Source organism: Hoplias malabaricus, chromosome 6 (assembly GCF_029633855.1).
Source record: "Hoplias malabaricus isolate fHopMal1 chromosome 6, fHopMal1.hap1, whole genome shotgun sequence".
Classification (NCBI taxonomy): Eukaryota; Metazoa; Chordata; class Actinopteri; order Characiformes; family Erythrinidae; genus Hoplias; species Hoplias malabaricus.
In genome coordinates, this window is record NC_089805.1 from 48,285,080 (window position 1) to 48,293,653 (window position 8,574).

Genomic DNA, 8,574 nt, shown 5'->3' on the forward strand with positions numbered 1-8,574 from the left:
TTAAATCACTTTAAAGAGGCAAAACACGCTTTGATTATTTCATACATTTACGTATTTTTTTTTTTTACTTTTCTATAAACACTTAACTGGCTTTGAATAGTAATCCTGGTGGACATGTAGAAATACAGATTACATTTTACTGTCATTAAACAGAGGTAGCTCACTGTATAATATTCTCATGGATTTATACTGAATACCTACCAATATGAATTTCTCAAAAATTACCCATAATGCCTAAACCATTGTACTGTCATTAAACAGAGGGGCCTCTTGGCTATCAGCTGTATGATTTTGGCAAAATTTCACTGTGTACTTTTCTCATAAACTCATACTGAATACATTCCAATATGGATTTCTCAAAAATTACCCATAATGCCTAAACCATTGTACTGTCATTAAACAGAGGGACCTCTTGGTTATTACCTGTATGATTTTGGTAGAATTTCACTGTGTACTTTTCTCATAAACTCATACTGAATATTACCAACATGGATTTCTCATAAATTACCCATAATGCCTAAACCATTGTACTGTCATTAAAAAGAGGGACCTCTTGGCTATTACCTGTATGATTTTGGTAGAATTTCACTGTGTAGTTTTCTCATAAACTCATACTGAATATTACCAATATGGATTTCTCAAAGATTACCCATAATGCCTAAACCATTCCACTGTCATTAAACAGAGGGGCCTCTTTGCTATCAGCTGTATGATTTTGGTAGAATTTCACTGTGTACTTTTCTCATAAACACATACTGAATATTACCAATATGGATTTCTCAAAAATTACCCATAATGCCTAAACCATTCCACTGTCATTAAACAGAGGGGCCTCGAGGCTATTACCTGTATGATTTTGGTAGAATTTCACTGTGTACTTTTCTCATAAACTCATACTGAATATTACCAATATGGATTTCTCAAAGATTACCCATAATGCCTAAACCATTCCACTGTCATTAAACAGAAGGGCCTCTTTGCTATCAGCTGTATGATTTTGGTAGAATTTCACTGTGTACTTTTCTCATAAACACATACTGAATATTACCAATATGGATTTCTCAAAGATTACCCATAATGCCTAAACCATTCCACTGTCATTAAACAGAGGGACCTCTTGGCTATCAGCTGTATGATTTTGGTAGAATTTCACTGTGTACTTTTCTCATAAACACATATTACATACGTACTGATATGGATTTCTCCAAATTTACCCATAATGCCTAAACCATTCCACTGCCATTAAACAGAGGGGCCTCCTGGCTATCAGCTGTATGATTTTGGTGCAATTTCACTGTGTACTTTTCTCATAAACTCATATTACATACGTACTGATATGGATTTCTCAAAAATTACCCATAATGCCTAAACCATTCCACTGTTATTAAACAGATGGATCTCTTGGCTATTACCTGTATGATTTTGGTAGAATTTCACTGTGTACTTTTCTCATAAAATCATACTGAATACATTCCAATATGGATTTCTCAAAAATTACCCATAATGCCTAAACCATTCCCCTGTCATTAAACAGAGGGGCCCCTTGGCTATCAGCTGTATGATTTTGGTAGAATTTCACTGTGTACTTTTCTCATAAACTCATTCTGAATATTACCAACATGGATTTCTCAAAAATTACCCATAATGCCTAAACCATTCCACTGCCATTAAACAGAGGGGCCTCCTGGCTATCAGCTGTATGATTTTGGTAGAATTTCACTGTGTATTTTTCTCATAAAGTCATACTGAACACATACCGATATGGATTTCTCAAGAATTACCCATAATGCCTAAACCATTCTACTGTCATTAAACAGAGGGGCATCTTGTCTACCAACTGTATGATTTTGTTAAGATTTCACTGTATACTTTTCTCATAAAGTCATACTCAATATATACCGATATGGATTTCTCAAGAATTACCCATAATGCCTAAACCATTCTACTCTTATTAAACAGAGGGACCTCTTGGCTATCAGCTGTATGATTTTTACAGAATTTCACTGTATATGCTTCGCATAGATAAGAAAGATATTTTCTGAAGCCCATGGGAAAGGACCTTGTGCATTTTCATATCATATGGCAAAAGCATTTGAGTTACAGTTGTTTTTCTGTGATGTTTGGAAGGCAGACTGCACAGCTGTTTTTAAACAGAATCTGGAAATACACAGTAATTCAAGTTCTTCATAATTTTGATAATTATTAACGTTCAAGTTGTTAGGATGTTGGAGTTGGGGGGGTTAGAGGTGGTTCGGTATAGGTTGGAAACTAACCCTAGCTGTCTATGTTTTTGAACATAACCTACATGACAACCAATCAAATGAAAGCATCCGTCCGCTACAGAGCAACCCAGAGTACAGCATGCCATGCTTATGTAACTGCAGGGAAGAGACCACTGATGCAACAGCAGAATATATAGATAATATATATAGATAACATAAATATATGAAATTTTAATTTTTCTGTGAAGAATCAACAACAAGTAGGACACAATCGTGAATAAAATAAAATATGCAATATTATTAAGAGGGCCGAATAATATTGCATGCCCCACTTTTCAGTTTTTTTATTGATATTTTATTTTATTCTGATAGCCAGGAGGCCCCTCTGTTTAATGGCAGTGGAATGGTTTAGGCATTATGGGTAATTTTTGAGAAATCCATATTGGAATGTATTCAGTATGATTTTATGAGAAAAGTACACAGTGAAATTCTACCAAAATCATACAGTTAATAGCCAAGAGATCCATCTGTTTAATAACAGTGGAATGGTTTAGGCATTATGGGTAAATTTGGAGAAATCCATATCAGTACGTATGTAATATGAGTTTATGAGACAAGTACATAGTGAAATTGCACCAAAATCATACAGCTGATAGCCAGGAGGCCCCTCTGTTTAATGACAGTGGAATGGTTTAGGCATTATGGGTAATTTTTGAGAAATCCATATTGGTAATATTCAGTATGAGTTTATGAGAAAAGTACACAGTGAAATTGCACCAAAATCATACAGCTGATAGCCAGGAGGCCCCTCTGTTTAATGACAGTGGAATGGTTTAGGCATTATGGGTAATTTTTGAGAAATCCATATTGGAATGTATTCAGTATGATTATATGAAAAAAGTACACAGTGAAATTTTGCCAAAATCATACAGCTGATAGCCAAGAGGTCCCTCTGTTTAATGACAGTGGAATGGTTTAGGCATTATGGGTAGTTTTTGAGAAATCCAGTATTCAGTATAAATCCATGAGAATATTATACAGTGAGCTACCTCTGTTTAATGACAGTAAAATGTAATCTGTATTTCTACATGTCCACCAGGATTACTATTCAAAGCCAGTTAAGTGTTTATAGAAAAGTAAAAAAAAAAAATACGTAAATGTATGAAATAATCAAAGCGTGTTTTGCCTCTTTAAAGTGATTTAAAACGAAATATATTCCTAATGGCTTGTTAACTTTAGCCTATTTAGTCCATTTTAGCATTGCGTGCATTTATTTAGTAACAGAGACATCGCTGCTCAAACGCGGGTTTCAGACTCTCTATCTGTCCCAAAGCGGATGTGGTGTTCTCCGCAATGAAAAACCGTAATGACGCGCCTATACGTGCATTCGGATTTGAAGCGCGGATGGCTTGACCGTCAGTTTCCAAAGTGCGGATAGCTTGACTCCAGTCATTTCTCGCCGTTCCCGATGCAACACAGGTCGGATTGCTGATCAGAGGGTACTAGCCTGCCTAGCTCGGTCGGCTAACACTCCAGCTACATCATTTCCCAACTCCACTGTCAACTTCGGTCTGCTCAGCATCCGTTCACTCACAAACAAAGGACATCTCATCCAAGATCTCATCATGGACCGTAAGTTTGACTTTCTCTGTTTAACAGAAACCTGGCAATTAACAAATGACTTCACACAACTCAATGAATCGACTCCATCGGGGTTTGTTTACACCTGCAAACCACGTGACACCGGCCGAGGAGGTGGTCTCGCGATAATTCACAGCGAGAAGTGGAAAGTCTCGCCAGTATCTGTCCCTACCTTCTCCTCGTTTGAATTAACTGCATGTAAACTGTCTGGCTCTACACCAACCATAATTACAGTCATCTATCGCCCACCAAAACCCAACAGTACATTTTTAAATGACTTTGCCACTCTACTCACACACCTGTCAACCCTGTCACCTAATAACATCGTGCTGGGTGATTTTAATATTCATATGGACAACATAAACAACCCTCTCACCAAAGATTTTATGTGCTGTCTTGAGGGTTTTGGGTTTCGGCAGTACACCAATGCTCCCACTCACTCCAAGGGTCACATTCTGGACTTAATTTGCTGCTCAGGTGTCTCTCCTCTGGACCTTACAGCTGATGAACTCCCAATAACTGATCATTTCCTCCTCTCATTCAATGTCAGTCTTTTACTAAATGTCACCAAACTTCCCCGCTTCATTTCTTTCCGAAATATTAAGGACATTAATTTGGATTTGCTCTCCTCTAGTATTAACTCCATCTTTGACACTCATCACCTAACCACCCTCGACGATCTTATTGCTCGTTATAACACTGGTCTTCATTCTGTACTTGACTCTCTAGCCCCACTAAAAACTAAGTCAGTAACCTTCACAATTTCAGCCCCTTGGTTTACACCCGAACTTCGGCTTATGAAGGTCAAAGGACGGAAGCTAGAGCGGCTCTATAAGAAAACCGGACTATCTGTTCATAAGGAAATGTATAAAAATCACATGTTACAATATAAGGAATGTATTATCCATACAAAAACAAATCATTATACTGATATAATCTGCTCTAATGAAGGTAATGCCAAGTCACTTTTCTCATTATATAAAAGTATTACCCAAGCCCCGGACTCTATCCCATCTCACCTGTACTCTACTGATTTCTGTAACTCACTCATGTCATTCTTCACTGACAAAATCCATACAATCCACCACCTTCTTAATGTACAATCCACTCCCAGTTTGCTCCCTGACTTTTCTCCTCCTGCTCATTCTTGGTCTGCCTTTCAGCTTCCCACTACCTCAGATATCTCTGATATCATTCAGAAGCTAAAGCCTTCCACCTGCATATTAGACCCTCTCCCTTCAGTCCTAGTGAAAGCCTGTCAGCCCTCACTAGTCCCCATCATCACCAACATTACACACTCTTCTCTTTCCACTGGGACTGTTCCTGCTCATTTTAAAACTACTGCAATAACTCCAATTCTGAAAAAACTAGCTCAGACCCCACTGATTTTAATAACCTACGGCCCATCTCTAATCTTCCCTTTATATCAAAAATACTAGAAAAGGTAGTAGCTTCGCAACTCCACAATCACTTAAAAAATAATAACCTCTATGAACAGTTCCAATCTGGATTCCGCCCACTACACAGCACGGAAACCGCCCTTATAAAAGTCACAAATGACCTCCTTATGGCGGCCGATTCAGGACTACTCTCCATCCTTATCCTCCTTGACTTAAGTGCAGCATTCGACACCATCTGCCACACCACCCTCCTCAACAGACTTTCCTCCATTGGAATCACTCAAACTCCCCTAAACTGGTTTAAATCATATCTCTCTTGCCGCACTCAGTTCGTTCATATCAAATCATTTACTTCTCAATCTTTCCCTGTTATTTCAGGTGTGCCCCAGGGCTCTGTTTTGGGGCCCCTTCTTTTCATTATCTATCTCCTTCCCCTTGGCCATATCTTTCGAAAACATAACATTAGCTTCCACTGTTATGCAGATGACACCCAGCTCTATTTCTCCTGTAAACCCACTCTCCACATCCCACTCTCCACCCTTACTGATTGTCTGACAGAAATAAAATCCTGGTTCACTGCAAATCTATTAAAACTAAATAGTGATAAAGCCGAGGTTCTACTTGTTGGCACTAAATCAATACTCTCAAAAACTAACAGTCCCTTAATTGACATTGATAACACATCTGTTTTCCCTTCCTCTCAGATAAAAAGCCTGGGTGTCATCCTCGACAATTCTTTATCATTTAAATCACATATCAATAAAATTTCCTTGTCCGCCTACTTTCATCTACGTAATATCAGTCGCCTTCGTCCTGCCCTCACACCACATACCTCTGCCATCCTCGTGCACAGCCTCGTGACTTCCCGCCTTGACTATTGCAATTCCCTGCTTTTTGGTCTTCCACACAAATCTCTCCATAAGCTTCAATTGGTTCAAAACTCAGCTGCCCGTATCATCACAAAAACCCCTTCATTCCACCACATCACTCCTGTACTGTCTCAACTCCACTGGCTCCCAATCAAGTTCCGTATAGACTATAAAATCCTTCTACTCACTTTCAAAGCCATCCATAACCTCGGCCCATCCTATCTCTCTGATCCTCTCACTGTCACTATTCCATCTCGCACTCTCAGATCTTCCTCCTCTATTCACCTGACTGTCCCCTGCGCCCGTCTCACCACCATGGGGAGTAGAGCTTTCAGTCGCTCTGCTCCCCGGCTTTGGAATTCGCTGCCACCTGACATAAGGAACATAAACTCACTTCTACAGTTCAAATCCTCAATAAAAACTCACCTGTACAAGATTGCTTTTAATGTTTAACTGATCCATGTTTTTAACTGTGTCATCTTTTAATCGTTTCTTTTACTTGTATTTTATGTATAAATTTATTTATTTTTATTTCTTGCTGTTGTAATTGTAAAGTGTCCTTGAGTGTTAGAAAGGCGTTATTAAATAAAATGTATTATTATTATTATTATTATTATTATTATTATTATTTTATCATGCCTTACTGTGCCCTACGGAGGGTGTAGAAAGACATTTGGGACTGGTCTTTGTCTTCGCTGCAGCATGTAAAAATCTCTCATTGATCACACACACTTCAGACAAGGAGAACTACTTTTTTAAACTTTCAGCCAAACCAGAGGAATAATTTAGGCGACAGTTGCAATAAAACATTATCCTCCAAGAATCTGTTCTACTTTCAGAACAGGGTCAGATTATTTACCTGGGGGAAAAGACTGAGACAGGGGAACATGTGGCTTGTGTTTTTATATAAAAATAATTATAATAAAAACAGGCATAGCAATGTGATTGGTAATTGAAAGTTACAGTACAGCATACAGTGTACAGAAGCATGGCGCAGTACATTATTCTACCAGATCTCTGGGTATGCGAAATTGCTACATGATGATGTGTTTTCCTCTTTATGCACTGAGGCTTGCACGTTCCCTGAGTTTTTCCAGCAAGATGGTGCACCACATAATGGGTGTCAAGTCCGAGCATTCCTAGATGAACAGTTTCCTGGAAAGTGGATTGGTCGTCGTGGGCCAGTTGAATTGCCCCCAAGGTCTCCCAAGATGACCCCCTTAGACTTTTATCTTTGGGGTCATCTGAAGGCAATTGTCTATGCTGTGAAGATATGAGATGTGCAACACCTGAAACTACGAATATTGAAAGCCTGTGGCAGCATTTCTTCTGCGGTGTTGCTATCAGTGTGTGAAGAGTGGGAGAAGAGGGTTGCATTGACAATCCAACACAATTGGCAGCACTTTAAACACATTTTATAAGTGGTCAGAAACTTGTAAATAACTCATGAAAGAATAAAGTTAAAACCAAGCACATCATTGTTTTTCTTGTGAAATTCCCAATAAGTTTGATGTGTCACATGACCCTCTTCGCATTGAAAAAGCAAAAGTTGGATCCAAAATGGCTGACTTCAAAATGGCCACCATGGTCACCACCCATCTTGAAAAGTTTTCCCCCTCCCATATACTAACGTGCCACAAACAAGAAGTTAATATCACCAACCATTCCCATTTTATTAACCCTTTGGGGTCTAAGGACATTTTCTCAATTTTTGGAAATTTGTCTTTAAAGTACTTGTATTATAATATATTGCACACATGTTTAATATCAAAATGTTCAGAACAATCTCAGCTTTCTCATTAAGAGAGGCCCATGTGACCTAGAGCATTTTATGAAAAGATAATCTGTCTCTAACCCTGAAAAACTTAAATCCGATTTTAAATCTCTTGTGAAAACATCCCTTTACTCGTGTGGATAAATTGTTTTGGTGATTGAAATAGTTTTATCAGAGTCTTAAAAACAAGCGAATCCACCAGTTAGACACGGCGAGAGGCAGAGGAGGCGTGTCTCATGCTTATGCATAGGCTCGTAACTCGGGATGTACAGTATTGCGTACAGTCTCGCAATAGCATGCAATTGAAAGAGCAGTTACTGCACAGAGTGTTTGAACTGTATTTCTGTGCTGTGTTATTGCTAAGGTATTAATAGAAACATTGTGAATGGTTGTATTTGACGTGCTGGCACATTCTTCGACCCCAGAGGGTTAAGGTTTATCCATATAAATGACCCACCCTGTATTTGGAATTTAGCTATTTATTTATTTATTTTTGGCTTATTCTACTTTGTATATTTGGATTTTGAAACAAACAAAAGTCTTCATTTTGTAATTTTACCTTTCAGCTCTGGTCTGACATCTGATTCAGTAAATGAAGATCTGTAGGAGTATCTGTATATTACAGACATGAGGAATAAATTAATCTATGTAAATGTAGATTTATGTAA